The sequence below is a fragment of the Chlorocebus sabaeus genome, chromosome 29 (assembly GCF_047675955.1).
Source record: "Chlorocebus sabaeus isolate Y175 chromosome 29, mChlSab1.0.hap1, whole genome shotgun sequence".
Taxonomy (NCBI): domain Eukaryota; kingdom Metazoa; phylum Chordata; class Mammalia; order Primates; family Cercopithecidae; genus Chlorocebus; species Chlorocebus sabaeus.
The window spans coordinates 11,043,663-11,061,309 of NC_132932.1; the positions used below are offsets into that span (position 1 = coordinate 11,043,663).

The window sequence follows — 17,647 nt, forward strand, 5'->3', positions numbered from 1 at the left end:
CCCGGGAGGTGGAGGTTACAGTTAGCCGAGATCACACCACTGCACTCCAGCCTGGGTGATAGAACAAGATTCCATCTCAAATATATATATAAATATATGTATCTAAATATATATCTAAATATAATATATATCCAAATATATATAATATATATCTAAATATATCTAAATATTTATTATGTATCTAATATATAATATATATCTAAATATATCTAAATATCTAAATATATATCTAAATATATATAAATATATTTAAAAATATATATACACAAATGAAATCTTCATCTACGAAATGAAACAAGAGGGTGAATAAAGGAAATTCATATAGGTTAATAGTCCCTAACTGAGATTTTTAAAAAATCAAGTTTCATTAGTTTATCTTCTGAACTCTACTTTCTGATGAAGGGGAGAAGCAAGGCCTCTTTTATATTTAAATCTTCATGACATTTTGTATAAGATCGATTATAAACTTGCAACTGACTCATCAAATTTTGAACTGGAGGGAGGCCCTGCCGTATACCTACAATTCCCATTGGATAAGTGAAAGTATCTCTCTTTTCTCTTGAATGTCATAAATTTCTGAAAGCCATTAGTGATTTAGGGACCTTTCTGAAGAAAATCTCTCCTTGAATAGGAAAACAGCATTCATGTTTTTAAACAGCCCCTGGTTCCCTGGATTTAAGAAGTAGCATCAACAACAGCAACAAAATGATTTTAAGTAAGAATGAATCAACTAAGAATTTCTAAACTTTATGTTTTTCAGGAAACCAGATGGTAACTGATCACTGACATTTTCCAAATGAGGCATTGGTAGGGCCAAGCAGGTGGGATTAAAGAATCCAGAGATGCCTAAATTCAATGTAGCATCAACTTTAGCAGCAGATACAGGGCAGTTAAAAGTCCAGGCAGTCATTCATTACTTAATCTTCACAGATATCTGTTCCTTTAAGGGACTTTGCTTTTGTTATTTTTAACTTAAAAAAAAAAAGAAAAAAAACAGGTAGTGTTTTTCTTTTGAAATAATTAAAGGGAAAGGAAGTCTAAAGAGAGGTTGAGTGACATCCAATATTCCCAAATACTCTCTTGTTGCTTTAGGTGATTGGTATGCCTAATTAAGGAGGGTCCTAGGTCTGTCATCGACCAGGGCCTGACCTGGGGTGGGAGGGAGTGGGCTGTAACCTGACCGAGCCCAGGTGTGTGCCTGCCGGTCATACACTGGGAAAACATGGGGCCTCAGTAAACCTTTCCCAAGCCTGACCATGCCTTTAACTATTTCAGGTCTTTCTCAAGTGTTCACATTGTCTCATTCTTAGACTATGTCAGCATGCTTTCCTCTAGATTAACATATTTGAGTTGGAAAAGAAAGTGCATAAGGTGAAGGGACTTGCTTCGGGTGATAGAGTCTAAGACAGTAGAGAATAGAACCCAACTCTTCTGGCTTCTAGTCACTTCTCAGGTCACACAGCACAGTGCCATCTATCAGGCCAACTCTCACTCATTCAAAAACACCAGTTATTGAAAAGAGAAGTTTTCTTTCTCTACATCATCTCTTTAATTTATCTCCCCTCCCTCCTCTTCCCTCCCCTCCCTCCTCTTCTCTCCCCTCCCTCCCTCCCTCCCTCCCTTCCTTCTTTCCTTCCTTCCTTCCTTCCTTCCTTCCTTCCTTCCTTCCTTCCTTCCTTCCTTCCTTCCTTCCTTCCTTCCTTCCTTCCTTCCTTCTTCTCCCCCTTCCTCCCTGCTTCCTTCCTCTCTCCATCTCACCCTCCCTCTTTCACTCTCTCCCTCTCTCATCCTTCCTCTTTCTCCTTTTCTCTTGTTCCCTCTCTTCCTCTCTCCTTGTGTTCTTCCTTCTTTTCCCATTTCTCCCCCTCTTTCCCTCCTTCCTTCTTTGCTTTTCATTTTCTTTCATTCTTGTCACAGGCAAAGCAAACTTTGCTGTCACAGTGTTTCAGGAAACTCAGTTCTTGTGTATCTGGCACATGGTGTTAAGGAAAACACAATGGCCAATGATGTTTGTTCTCTGTAAATTTCCCTCTTCTATAAGAAGCATTTGCTGATAGAAGAACTATCTATGGGAATGGTTCCAAAAACCCTGTATTCACATAGCGTTAGTGGGAAAATAAAGTGTCTTGTGTCTTCCCTGTGGACAATCTTGTTATCAATTATCCATGAATGACAAGACATAGTATTTACAGGACAAAAAACAAAAACATGAAAAATAAATTCTCTTACCTAACATCAACAGAGAATGTGCCATTTTTGCATAAAGAATTATCTGCATTCTGAATGTTTAAACGATTTGCATTTCAAGATGTTTTACTTGTAATTCTGTTTATAGAAAATATTCTAAAACTAATTAACACATTTCTCTGAGTTTTTAATAACATAAAATGACCTTATGTTGAAGACTATTTTCATCAAGAATATTAATGATCTAACTCTTCTCCACCTTACACCTTAAACCCATGGACTATATTGATTGACATCCTTTCAAAATACCATGTGAATACCCTTAGGAACCCTAAGGAACAGATACGTGTTTAGCCAAAGCCCACTTGAACTCCAGTGGGTGGCCTTGTGCTAACACTCAGGCAGAGCCGTTTTATGTTGTGGCCAGATATTCTAGTTTCTCTTTGTTGAACGGCATAGAGGAGTGAGCGTAGGCATTTGGGTCACAAGGCCCTGATTGCAAATTCACTTACTTATGTGAAATTAAGGCAAGTTAATTAACCTGTAAGTGCTTTGACTCATATGTAGAGTAAGAATAAAAATAAATACTCAACAAGTTGTCGACAATAGATAAATGCCCTAACAAAGTAAAAAATTGACTTCAGCACCGCTAACCTGTAGAGGCTCAATAAGCGTTCACTCCTTTGCCTTTCCCTTCTCTGATGTCAGATGCTGCTCACCTTCAGAAGAGTATCCAATGTCATTGTCTCTGTGTTGCATTCTACTATCTTCCTTCATACTGCCTTTTCTCTTTTCTCCTTTTCCTGTTGATTTTTGCTTCCTTTGCCCCCAAAGAATTATTTTCTAAAGGAAATAGTAACAACTAGAATGTGCTGAGCCTTCTGATCAGTGAACTGGTTAATTGGTGTCCTGGCCTCTCGTTAGTTCTTTTTATGTTTGTATCCCCACTGACTTCTCCAAGGATCTATTTGGACCATTGGGGATGCTTTTGCTATATACTTACTCAAAACCCCCACCACTCCCATACACACCTATGTATTTGGTTACTTCAAACCTTAGACCTTTTCCAGATACCTGTGGTGCTATCCAGACAGCTAAGTTTTGTCTGTAGTTAGGTGATCTGAATTTGGGCTTATGAGCCTAAAATAAGGACTGCTATGAAGCAAAGATAGTAGATAAGGATGCCATTGCTTCTTTCTTTCCTTTCTCCTCTAGTATCTTCTGACCTTCTGAACCCAGACAGGAGTGCCAGGATCAGAAGTCCAAAAATTCCAAAGTCATACTCCAAACTGCCTTGGCTACATCTTTTTATACATAATTTGGAAAATGTTTATTATAACAAAATTCTGCTCTCTCAAAATGGAGAATGCTAAAAGTAAAAACCATGTCACATCTTTTTTTTCACATTTTAATTTTGTTGCTACGTTCTATTTTGCCTTCTCAACCAAGAGGCTAAGGTTTTATTTATACATTTCCAAGCCATTCAGAAAATAAACAGAAATTTTGATCAGTTATTGAGATTACTCATCTACATATTATCAAATAAACAGATATTTGAGATATTCAAATTCTTGGTTTTTAAGAATATTAACACATTATTATGTGTTAGTAAGAATTACAAGGGGAGAAACATCCCATAATAAATAAGTCTGTGAGGTCGGGTGCGGTGGTTCATGCTTGTAATCTCAGCACTTTGGGAGGCAGAGGTGGGCAGATTTCTTGAGCCCAGGAGTTTGAGACCAGCCAGGGCAACATGACAAAACCTCATTTCTTCAAAAGAATTAAAAAATTAGCCGGGTGTTGTGGTGCATGCCTGTAGTCTCAGCTACTCGGGGGGATGAGATAGGAGAATTGCTTGAGCCCAGGAGGTCAAGGCTGCAGTGAGCTGTGATAGCACCACTATCCTCCAGCCTGGGCCAGAGAGCAAGACCCTGTCTCAATCAATCAACCAATCAATCAATCAATCGTCTATGAAATGATGAGCTAAGTAAAGTTAGCTGGATTTTATAAAAAATTATATTTTCTAAACTACTGATTCACAAAACTGCTTTCTTTGGTAGAGTAGGGCTGGTACTTTCAGGAAATGCTGGATATACAAGAGAGTGATCAGATGTTGAGCACTATCATCTGAAATGTAAGTATTGTGCTAGAGTCAATTAAATAATAGCACATGTTTACACAAACAAATTATAAGAAGCCAATAGAAGTGTTTTGATGAGATTAAGGTTAGATTGTAAGGATACTTGTCTCTGTCAAAGTTAATAATAATGACACACACATGCACCCCACACTTTACACATGTTAACTGCCCCCAGGATTCAATCAGGGAAACATTGCTTTAAGTTTTAAAGTTGGTTTTGTTGTTGTTGTTGTTGTTTTTTATTTTGACAGAATCTCATTCTGTTGCCCAAACTGGAGTGCAGTGGTGTGATCTCAACTCACTGCAACCTCCATCTCCTGGGTTCAAGCAATTCTCCTACTTCAGCCCCCAAGTAGCTGGGACTACAGGCGCATGCCACCATGCCCTGCTAATTTTTTGTATTTTTAGTAGAGACAGGATTTCACCATGTTAGCCAGGATGCTCTTGATCTCCTGAACCTCGTCATACACCCGCCCTCATCTCCTAAAGTGCTGGGATTACAGGCATGAGCCACCACGTCTGGCCAAAGTTTTTTAAAAGTATGAATACAGCACTTTTTTCTTCGAAGAATGCAACAAGTCTACCTATCTCTTCATGTAGCTAATACACCCAAATAAATTTCAATAATCTGGATTTCAAACATTTTTCAAGAAGAAAATAAATTTAGAAAATTTAGTTTCCATTCATATCTTGAAACTTTGTGGTTATAGCTCTGGAACTGAACCGATCCCAATGAGGTAAATATGAGCAGGAGCATGCATTCTACTGACCTTCACAAATCATCATATATTTAAGTGCCATGTTGTCAGTAGGTTGTCTCTGCTGCAAACTTTAAAAAACTAACACATTCATTGTTATAACCTCATAATTTTTATCTAAAATTTGAACATGTATATTCAGTTCAATGTGTATGTGACTTTAATTCTGCTTGGAAACAAGACTCAGTTAGGTCAGCTGTTTTTCCACTTTGATACAAAGATATGGAATAGCAGATTGGACTGTGGTGACATTGTTAAGTATGCGCTTTTTTCCACATAAAAGCCTTGAGTTCCATAGCGTTAAAAACTTTATCAATCAGATCAAAGAAACTAAAAAAAGAACACTTGAAAGAAAATTTCGGTGCAAAAAAGGAAGCAAAATAAAAGAATGATGAACAGAACAAAGAAAGGAAAAAAGGAATGATATTGATGAAAATTAAGATTATATTTGGAGAAGGGTCTCTTTACATGACATGAAAACAATGGCCTGCTTATTTTTACCTAACGAGACACACAGACTATTGGAATGAGCATATGTTTACATTTTCAGAAATTTGATACTGTGAATCTAAACTATAGTAGACATCATTTGTTTTTGCCTGCCAACCATCTATTTTTTGTTTGTCTGGTAGTAGCACCTTGATTTTCCTTTGAAGAAATTCTTAGCCCTACTGCATAGAGTCCAAGAGTGGTGAAGAGTCTGTATCTATTCTTCTTGGCCCAAGGTGTGGGCAGTGGCTATACCAATGGAATTCTCTGTCTCAGAGATTTGAATCTTAGCATAGAGAACCTGGATAGAAAAATAAAGAGCTGATTCTTCTGCAGGAAGAAAATATACTTCAGTTTTCCTGCCACTGATTGTCACAGCATAGATATCTTTTTCTACTTTACTTCGATGGTATTCCAAAAATCTACTTATATATTGGGTTCTTCATATGCCTCAATTCTGTCATCTCAAATGAATCATTACTTGTCAAGCAATCAAATGAACAGCCCCTTCCTGGCTCTAATTCTTGCTGCTAGCCTCCATTTGTGTCTCATGCATGCATCCTGGGTATTACTCACCCTGCATGATCTTCACTAAGTACCACAGAGTCCCTAGACTGATGGATAACACTGCCTCACTACTCTGAGCATTGAAAATAGTGATGTAGTATTTTTACTCTGATTTGGCTTAATGAAATAAGTAATATGCAAAAGAACCCATCCACCCCAATAAATAAAAATGATATGTAATTCTCAGAGTTTATGAGATGCAAAGCCAAGTTATGGGGAAGAAAGTGAATAAGTGGAAGGGACACCTGTGTTGTTTTGTGGTCTTACTTTCTTGCATGTAATAATGGAAGGGGTTTGATATGGTTTGGCTGTGTGTCTCCACCCAAATCTCACATAAAATTGTAATCTTTGATGTTCAGGAGGGTCCTGGTGGGAGGTGATTGAATCATGGGGCCAGACTTCCCCCTTGCTGTTCTTGTGATAGAGTTCTCACAAGTTCTGGTTGTTTGAAAGCATGTAGAACATCCCCCTTCACTCTTTTACTCTCTCTCGCCAGCCACATGAAGATGTACTTGCTTCTCCTTCACCTTTTGCCATGATTGTAAGTTTCCTGAGGTATCCCCAGAAGCAGAAGCCTAAATAGCCTGCAGAAATCATGAACTAATTAAATTTCCTTTTTTCAGCAAATTACCCAGTCTCAGTCAGTTCTTTATAGCAGTGTGAGAATAGACTAATATAGAAAATTGGTACCAAAGAAGAGGGGCATTCCTATAAAGATACCTGAAAATGTGGAAGCAACTTTGGAACTGGGTAATGGGCAAATGTTGGAACAGTTTGGAGGGCTCAGAAGAAGACAGAAAGATGAGGGAAAGTTTGGAACTTCCCAGAGACTTGTTGAGTGGTTGTGACCAAAATGCTGATAGTGATACAGATAGCAAAGTCCAGGCAGAAGTCTGCTTTGAGGGTGGAGTCCTCATGTAGAACCTCTACTAGGGTAGTGTGAAGGAGAAATGTGAGGTTGGAACCCCAACAAAGAGTCCCCATTGGAGAACCACCTGGTGGAGCTATGAGAAGAAGGCCACCATCCTCCAAACCTCAGAATGGTAGATCCACTGACAGCTTGCACTGTGCACCTAGAAAAGCTGCAGGCACTCAACACCAGCCTGTGAATATAGCTGCTGAGACTATACCTTGCAGAGCCACAGGGGTGGAGCTTCCCAAGGCCTTGGGAGCTCACCACTTGAATCAGTGTGTCCTGGATGTGAGACATGGAGTCAAAGGAGATTATTTTGGAGTTTTAAGATTTAATGACTGCCCTGCTGGGTTTTGGACTATTGTGGGCCCTGGAGGCCCTTTGGTTTGGCCAGTTTCTTCCTTTTGGATTGGTAGCATTTACCAAATGCCTGTACTCCCATTGTATCTTGGAAGTAGCTAACTTGTTTTTTATTTTAAAGGTTCATAGGTGGAAGGGACTTGTCTTATCTCAGATGAGACTTTGGACTTGGACTTTTGAGTTAGTGCTGGAATGAATTAAGACTTTGGAGCAACCATTGGAAAGGCATGATTGTGTTTGAAAATGTGAGAGGGACATGAGATTTGGGAGGGACTGAGGCAGAACGATATAGTTTGGCTATGTGTCCCCAACCAAATCTCATAGAGAATTGAAATTTTCAGTGTTGCAGGAGGGGCCTGGTAGGAGGTGATTGAATCCTAGGGGCGGACTTCCCCGTTGCTGTTCTTGTGATAGAGTTCTCAAGAGAACTGGTTGTTTGAAAGTGTGTAGCACTTTCCACTTCTCTGTCTCTCTTCTCTGCCATGTGAAGATGTGCTTGCCTCCCTTTTGCCTTCCACCCTGGTTGTAAATTTCCTGAGGTCTACCCAGAAGCAGAAGCCTGGACAGCTTGAGATGATTAAACCTCTTTTATTAAAATAAATTACACAGTCTCAGGTAGTTCTTCACAGCAGTGTCAGAACGGACTAATACAGGGTTAGAGGAAAATTACAGAATAGGCTCAGTGAAAATATCGCATAGCCGTCTTTGCCCCCAAAAGTGAAACTAGAAATAAAAATTAAAAGAGAGAAATAATTAATTTATTGATCCAAGGCTTGGCAAACTGTAGCCCATAAGCCAAACCAGACCATGCTCATCCAATTACATATTGTCTTCTTGCTGCTACACTACAATGGGAGAGTTGAGTAATTTCTACAAAGATCATGTAGCTGACAAAGTAAAAAATCGGCCTTTTACAAGAAAAACGTTTGCCAATACCTGGATTAAAATACATTCTATACATTCATGACAGGAGATTGGAAACATTTTGGAAAAAATATTATTTAGTATCCACTCCTATTTTGAGATTTCCAAAGAGTATGACATTTGGAAGATCTGGTTATAAACATCTTTTCTCCCACTGAAAAGACTGTGAACCCAAGCAGTTATTCAAATTCTGTGAATTTCAATTTCCTCTCTATAAACGAAGCATGTCAATAACACCAAATTCTCATATATAATAAAGATGAATTACTCAGGTATATTTGTATATAATCTATGAAGTTTAAACTATGTTAGTTTTAATGAGGAACACTCAAGAGTAACACCACAATTCTCCAAGTACATTCTCTCTTCAGAGAAACAATCACTTCTATCCATTTTCATTAAAATTCTAAAGGTTCTTGCCTCCGAATTATTGACTAACATGTCATTTCTATTTTTTCACTTAGCAACTTGAAAATTATCTACTGAATTCCTATTATGATAGGTAAGAATTTCATTTGTGCTCTACTTGTAGTTGATCTTTCTGTAGTTCTACTTAACAAAACTGAACCTTCGCATCTTATTTTTCTACTTTTACCTCTTCTTCCCCGATCTACTTTTCAACTTTGGTCAGCTCTACTATTACTTTTACTTTATGAAGATCAATAACATGATTCTATTGCATCTAGAATCATTGCAGATTCTATACTTTTTCCAAGTGAAGAGTGCTTTTCATAGAGTAGTTGGCTAACTTAAATATATATGTTTATGATGTATTGTAAAATATTTGACTGGCTACCTGTTATATTTAAATTAGTAACTTTGTACTGTAAAAATATAGGAATGTGTATAATATGTACATATTGTTAACTTAGAAATATTTTCTTACTTTCTTGTGTCTATGGGATAATTCTTCTCAGAGTCTCCACATTCACTGCCATCTTCTCTGGAACCATCTGGGAAGTCATCAAAGACTGTGTTCAGAATCATTTGTGTTTTTAATAGTTCAGATACAGATTTTTTTTTAATGCATTGAGTGATGTCACTGTAATTTTATCCTAAACTGCAACTTACCAAATACAGTTTTTATTCAACTGGAAGAGAAAATTCATCATCTCCATAATACAACCCCTTACTATATTGCTTTTTACAATGATCTTTAAAAGATATGTTTCCAGCAACTTTCATCGCTTACAAGTGTGAGATCTAGGAATAATGACTTAACTTGTGCCAAATTTATTTGCTTCTACTATTGGCAGGATGAATTTTCATTTCATAATAATAATAATAATCATTTCTTTTCCTTTCCTTTCTCCTCCTCTTCCTCCTCTTCCTCCTTATCTTCCTTCTCCTCCTCCTCCTCCTTCCATATCTTTACATAAGCTATTTTCCCCAGTCTCGTAACTTTTAAGATCTTCCTTTTTAATATCTAAGGTTATGCAATTTCACATTAATGTTTTGCTTCATTTTCATGACTCTTCTTTGGCCCTTGCCAGGCATTTTCATGTGGAAATTGTGTGCCTTCCTGCATGCAGTGTAGTCAGTCTTTCTATTGATTTGGCAACTGTCTCCTGCCTCATTTGTTCTGTTCTTTATTATTCTAATATTAACTAGATACGGAACTTTTGGAGTTCACTTTTTTGTTTCTTATTTTTTCTTTAACATTTTGCCTTTTCACATTTTGTGCTGCACGTTCTGAGACAGATGTTATTTTTTCAATTTTTTTCTCCTCTTTTTTTTTCCTACAATTATAACTTAAATTCCTGGAAACTCTTCTGGCTCTCCAATAGTTCAGTTTTCATGGTAGACTGCTCTTGTTTGACAAATACAGTATCTTCTTACATTTCTCCAAGGACAATAAATACGAGTTTTTCTCTTTTACCTGCTTTCTTAAAATCCTGTTTGTTTTTAATTCTGTTTGATTCTTCATGGTTTTTGTTTTCTTTTGTTTTTGCTTTCTGTCTTTGTTTCTATTCATGCCAAAATATTCCTCAACTCTGGAGATACATATCTGTTCCCATTCAAGAATGAGGAATGAATAAGTTTGATGTGAGGCTCAGAGCATATAGGTAAGTATTGTTGATAGATAGACTTTGATTTAGAGTCATGGACACAGACCCCTAAATACTACAAGAAAGGCATTCTTCTGTAATTCTAAACCTTCTCCAGGTCCCAGATTCTCTCCAGATAGTTAAATTTCTTTAAGGAATGACTATATGTTTTTTATTTTATTTTATTTTATTTTATTTAAACCTGGAGTAAACAACAGGTTACTAGTAATCATGCTTGCTGGGATGGAGGTGTTACCTGTTGATCTTCACTTAATCTCTCTCTTTCAGGCTTACTTCTTTCTCACAGTATAATACTAGAACCTCTCTGGAGTGCACCAGCTAGCCTGGCAGCCCCTCCCCTCATTAGTCCCGTCTACCCTCACAGCTGTGTCTTCCTGGTTGACTTCACAGGGCAACACTCTCCTATACACTTTCTCCTTCCAGAAATGTGGCAAAATCTCTGGTTTTCTGATGATTATGGGTTTTGTAGATTTATTTGTATTTATATTCTTTATTATCCTTTACCATCGTTTATTGGATATTTAGAAAGTAGAGGAGAAACATATATGTGGTCAGGATTCCAAACTAGAATTTAATTTTAATTTTATAAACCTTTATGTATTGCTTTGATTTTCCAAGTTATTACACTTCCATAGATAATATGTTACAAAGTTATAATTGGAAATAAAGTAGAAACCCAGATCCCACCTCCGTTAAAAGTTTAGCTATTTACAAATCACACATTCCCTCCCTTTGGCAAAGAGGGTTCTGCCATTGTATTTTCTAAAAATAATTAAGAGAAATGATTTTCAACTTTTTTTCTTCTCTAACACTACACAAACAAATCTCTTAGCTTTTTTCCTCATACTTCTCAAAAGATGTTTTAATTGCAAATCTGAGTATATCTAATTTAGATCTATTTCATAATATGTTTAAAGAATCTTAACTTTGCAATTAAGAAAGCATGGAATATGTCTGCTACTGTCTGAAAGCATCATTCTTTCTGCACCAGTGCAGTGTTCTCTGGTCTGTAAAGGGTAAATGAAACTTGGTATTAGAGTTCCAGGACAGCTGCCCAGGTAGCCTCCTCTAAATTCATTTTTAACGCCAGCTGTGGCATATTGATCTGAGCTGGGCTTTCATCTATTCCCTCTGCATCTGGCTTAGGCCATATTGGCATTCTCTGATATTCAAAGATCTTTCCTTTTGCTTTTTTTCTTCTTTCTTTTCTTTTTCCCTCCCTCCCCCAAAACATTGCTTTGGGAAAACTGGAATAAGGTATTTAGATTGAGTAAAACAAAACAAAACAGACTTGGGCTGGCTGAATCGGGTGATATACTCCACAGTCACACTTTTATATTTTTTGCTTCTTTGCCATCTCTCTACTCCTCTTTCTGTCTCTCCCTCTTCTTGCCCCCTTTCCTCTTCCCTCCTCCTCTCCTCGTCTTTTCTCCTCTCTTTTGTCTTCCATCTTTTCCTCCTAACACATTTTCTCCTACTCTTCAACCTTTGAAGTGAACTTCTTCGTGTAGCAAGGCACTAAAGCTACCCAGGTTTCCGATAAGCAGCTTCAGTTCTCAACAGGGCACAGATGTCACCTGATGTTATCAAAACTGGCGAAAGTCAATGGCTAAAAGTCAAAGAGTTGATGAAAAAATAGGTGTTGAAAACACCAGCTGCAGCAGTTTAAGCAACATGTCAAAGGGTTTTAAAGCCAATATCAGGCAGTCTTCATACAGGAAAATGTTAGGGAAGATGCTGTGAAGACCCCTTGTTTCTTAAACAGGCAAAGCTCCCTGCTTTGGCAGAACTGATTCCAGACCTGAAAATGTCTGGAAACGTTTAAGTTTTTCCCCTTATTTTCCTCTGATGTGGGAACTTCCACACTGAGTAATTTTGAATTCTAGAGGTGTGGTTAGTAATGTTAATGCCAGTCATGGCTGAGATAGATGCCAGTCCATAAGAGTCTTGACCAAGGTATCTCTTTTGTAACTGTTTCAGCTTTCTGCGCACTTTTTGCCCTTTTTCATTTAAATGGATATATCAAGGGGCTGGTTGGTTAACTTAATCGATTAAACCTAAGTGGCAGGATTCTGGTTTCAAATTGTGCAATGCAGATTAAAGGGGAAAAATGTGTTTTGGATTCTCAGACTAGAAGTAATTAGTATATGGTAGTTCTAATATATAATAGTGCGAGATTTTGAGAGAAAATGAAGAATTTAGTTCAAACTAGGATGAAAAGGGAAACAATCTACTCAAAACAAATATGCTTTACTGATGCGTAGCCTCCTCACCTTGCATGGGCCCTACCATAGGCAAGGTGTTAAGAAACTAAAAAGAAAGTACAACCCAGTGCCTTCAGGTGTAAAAGTCCTGAGAAAATGAACCCACAGAGAAAAGTAGGTTTAGACAGAAAATTGAGGCGATGACTGGGTGTTGCTCTAAGCCCTTGGTATTTATTATATTTCTTCCTGAAAAAGAGTTTTTGGTCTAGAAATTAACATTTTACGTTTCCATATGCTTGAACATTTTTGAGTGCTATTAAGAATGTCCATAGAAAATTCAGGTCACATTGACTATTTAGACTACACTTGCCAGGGCATATTTTTGAAACCTCATTTCTATTTTTGTGAGCTAAAATTTTGCAGGTGGTGAGGTGGTAGATGCAAATATCATAATGTGAATATGAGCCAATTAACCAACAACCACATTTTATGAGGTTGCAACCAACTAATTGTTTTGTGTCTGCAGCTAATTATTTCTGGGAGATATTTCTGCATATGGAAAAGGAGTCTGTTATTATAATTGAGTGTACAGCAAAACAAAAGTTCTGCTGTAAGTACATCAAGGGCAAGGATCACATCTTCTCTGTGTTCCGTAAAATTCCATAAATCACTTCGGGCCTATGGATTCTAAATGAATATAAACTGCTAATGGTGACATGATTCTAAAGTCTGGAAAACAAATTGAATATCCAGCTGCAGTGAATAATATCCAAGATATAAAATATCAACAAAATTTTGAGTGGTTGGTATTATTAACTCATTGATGCCATTTCTCATAGACTCAGAATTTTTCAGATGGAAAAAAATCGACTCCAATATCGTTACCTTAAAGTTTGAAAATTATGGTCATGATAAATTATGTGACCTACTCAAAGACTTGTGATGCCATTAGGCTTAACCCCTAAGGGGCACAATGTCTAAACCAGTGCCCTCCAGAAAAGGCTCAGCACTTTCCCAATTTTTACTTTAAGATATTAGAGGCAATACATGTCAACAGAAAACATGTCTATTAAACCCATGCATGCCAGGCTTACGGGAGCTCTGACAAGTTTATTTAATTACAGGAGGCTAAACTTGTTCTTATAAATTGGTCTGTCCAGACAAAGTCGTGGACAAAGTAAGCAGTTTTATGCAGATAGGTTTTATTTTTGTTATTATTGCAGCTGCTCATTGATATTTTAATGTAAGCTTTTATTGAGCTATGCCCTGAGGCTTTTTAAATTGAGGGTTCAATTATTTATAAAATCTAATAATTAAGTAAATTAATGAGCCTAGTCAGAAATCTGGCAACTTGACTGGATGGATTAGACACAAGAAATACTAATGGAAAGGGTTTTTTTTCTGTCTTTACAGGAAAATCTTTTAAAATATTTTAGACTACGTTTTCTAGATGTACACAAAAAGTCTGAGGCTGAGATTTGCAGGTGAACCAGTACACAAATGCAGGTCAGAGATAGAGCTTAACAACAGATGGGGGTGGGCTGGGCATACCTTGTGATCTAAGTTGCCCCTCTTGCCAAGGCAATTTAGAGTTTTACCAAGTATGGCTTCCAGAAATACAGAGGAATAGCACAGGGGTCACATCTCTTTACTTAAAGATTGAAAACTGATAAATTATGGCATGTCCAGAAGAACGTAACTATAATGGCCACTCAGAACCACAAGATGAGGCCAAATTACAGAAACTAAAAATGGTTAACTTGGAGAAGGCTACATCCTCGAGTACATGGTAAGTCTCTTAAAATATTTAAAAAGAGAACTATCCTATTAGATTGGTGCAAAAGTGGATTGCTGTGTTTGCCATTACTTTCAATGACAAAAATCGCCGTCACCTTCTCACCAACCTAATAAATCTAGATTACCCAAAGAATGCAGCTAGCGATTTAGCTTTTGGTTTCACAATTCTTCCATTTTGTTGCTTTTTGTTGCTTTGCTGCTGGGGCAATGCTTCAGTCCTAACCCTGGCTGCGCTGGTTGTTTTCCTCAATGCAGTATGAGAGAGGATGCTGATTCTCTTTGGTTATGGAGCCCACAGCATTTACATTCAAACCTGGTAACAAATTAGGCTTTTTACTTGGGTTCCACTTCCTGAATTCCGTGTTTGGCAACTTGCATGGTCTTCCCCCATCCTCTCACAGGACTGACTTGATTTCATGCTCTGACATGAGCCTAACTGCTTGTTCATCTAAATATCATTTATCTCATATCTCCCTGAGCTATTTTTCACACACCATCTGGATTCTTCATGATGCCGGTTTTGCTTGATCTGTACGTGGAGATGGACAAACTCCTGGACAAGATTTAATCCCCTTGCATAGTGTCTTGACACTACGGTTGCTTACCTCAGGAAGTTTGTCTTTAAAAAGAGAAATGCCAGCATAGTATTTTTATATATCATCTTTATTGCTCACCACATGTTCTTGTAGTACCATTATCACCCTACAGAGAAACAAAAACTGAGATTCAAGTGCCATGAGTGACTTGCCTGAGATTTCTCAGCAAGTAAAGGCATGCCTGGAACACGGATGGCGATCTGATGGCAGGGCCTGTGTCGTTTCCACCATAATCCCCTCCTCTCACTATTTCATACTCCAGATTATGATTCATTTTTATACAAAGACAGTGAAACTACAATAGGACCCTTTATGAAATATGGTCTGGTGTAGTCCAGGTGTGTTCATTATTCACACAGGACATAATTATTAAAACCAGTGTTTCAGGACTTCCTCAAGTTTAAAGGCTCTTATGGTCTGTATTTAATTCCTTATTGAACAAAGAATGTTTTGTCCTGGAGATTCCGATTGAATAGAGCCAATGTAATGGAATATTTTTCCATAAGCAAACCAAATGATGCAACCTAAAAGCAAGGCAAAGACCTTAAAGGTAGAGTGGGCAAAACTAAGAAATATGTTCAGGCACACCACCAACTGCATAAGGAATTGTAGAAAGATTTTCTCTGCAGCTCCCTAGTCACACCAGCCCCTGCTCTGAATTCTGCTGAATCTGGGTGCTTCTCAGTGTTCTTCAATGGCTGTGGTGGACAGACTAATGGAAATGCTCTATTGGAAGAGTGGACAATGGTGGGTGTGGAGTGTTCAGCGTCTTAGGCAAAGATCTAAATCCAGTGAAGAAAATAGTCCAACTAGAAGAGAAATTGTGGAGAAAGGTCACACCCTCCAAGTCAGGGTGGGGGTGGAGGGGGTCTCTTCCTAGCTGTGCGATTTAAGCCATATTGTTTGTTCAATTTTTCCTGCCCTCTGGTTGTCTTATCTGTGAAACAGGAATAATGCCACCCATCTCAATTCTTTGACGTCAAGTTAAGTACAATAATATGATATAAAGTGTTTTCTGTGAAAAGATGTTTAATGGAGAGTGTCTATTTTCTATACTGCTGTTCACAATAAAATATGTATTTTTAAAATCAATATACACTAGAGCAAAGAAAACATTCCATTTTAATTTGTTTTTCCTTGTAGGATGTGAGAAAGTCTTGGCTGCATTATTGTTTTTCAGCATTGCCTCTACTGACCTCATAGGAGGAATGGTGTATGATGTTTCTTCTTCTCTCCCATGTCATGGAAGACACTCCTGATGGCATGTGGTCTGTAGGAAAGAATAATCACCTCAGTAGCTTAATGTATGTATGTTATGTGTGTGTGTGTCTGACACACTGTAGGTACATAATAAAGATTTGAAAATATGAGTTTTTTTTTAATCCAAGCAGTGCCATGTGTTTACTTGGATTAGGTAATTGTACCAATCTACACTTTAAAGGTAAAACTAGCCATTGATTCCTTTGTTTCAGCAGTTGCCTAATTTTATTGTTCAAGTGTAATGTGAGTGAAGGAAAATTCCTAGTTAGAAATCTATGAATATTAACTTCTTGTCTCCACTAACCAGAATTGTTCTCAACTCATAACACCATGGTTTGATAAACCACTTGTAATGTAAACATAGCAGATTTTGCTTGTAGTTTCATAATTTGGGTAGGTTGGCTCTGTATTATTTCTAGAATCACAGGTATCTAGATGAAGAATCTCCATTTTATCATTAGAGATTGCAACAAATGTAGTTTATTCTTTTTACCAGTAATATCGATGTAAGTAAAAATTATACTTTTTAGCTAAACATGTTATCTTCCCAGACTGGAAGACTTACTATCTTCCAGATTTTCTCTATCTTCCACTATACAAAAGGAAAATAGACTGGGATTGTACTGGCCATCGCTTTGTAAAGAGAACATAAATAGCAATAAAACATAAAGAAAATGATTGATAAGTGAATATTATTGAAATTTAAAAGTTCTATTTATTAAGCCAAGCCACAGAGTGGGTGAAGATATAAGAAAGCATATATCCGACTGTTAAAGAAAAAGATATTTATAGCATTTGTTAAAGATGGCAAGGCAGACTTTATCTAGAGGGACTATTACAATGAGATTTTGCGGTAGGAGTGAGAGATTGGGCTTAACTTCTAATACAAGGAAATATGAAAGTTTATAGCTAAGGACCAAGGTGGGTGTCATTAGATGTACAAACTCTAAGAATAAACATAAAAACTGATAGAGAATTCTGGCTAAACTGGATTGACAATGTTTGCAGAAGGGAGGCCAAGTGATAAGATATTGAGAGTGGGAGATAAGGAATTTGATTAGATATCGTAAATGGAGGATTTATATACTTAGGAGAATTTTTGCTAAAATTGGACTAAGAAGTCTTAGGACAGATCCTCAAAACAGAGCCTAGAGAGAAAGAAGACTCAAGGAGGTTGATATAAGTTTGATCAAAAGAGAGAGTCTTTGTTATGATAAAGTCTAAATTACAGATGTTAGAAAATTTTTCTAAAAATTGATAAGAAAAAGATGGACTAACCTAATTTAATAATTCGGCAAGAGACTTAAACAGTCATTTCACAAAAGAGGATATCCAAATGACAAATTCATTTGGAAAGTTATCAATAGCTTTAGTCAATTGGGA

The 17,647-nt window shown here is 37.2% G+C and overlaps 1 long non-coding RNA gene across 5 annotated transcripts in view; it reads left to right on the top strand.

Annotated features, from left to right (window-relative positions):
• LOC103231236 (uncharacterized) overlaps nucleotides 1-16,386 on the top strand; it is a 100,305-nt gene extending 83,919 nt beyond the window's left edge. For all 5 annotated transcript variants that reach the window (XR_012091791.1, XR_012091794.1, XR_012091793.1 and 2 more), the window contains one exon: nucleotides 16,148-16,386. This is a non-coding gene — a long non-coding RNA (uncharacterized lncRNA). The remainder of the gene's footprint in view (nucleotides 1-16,147) is intronic.
• The last annotated feature ends 1,261 nt before the right edge of the window (nucleotides 16,387-17,647 follow it).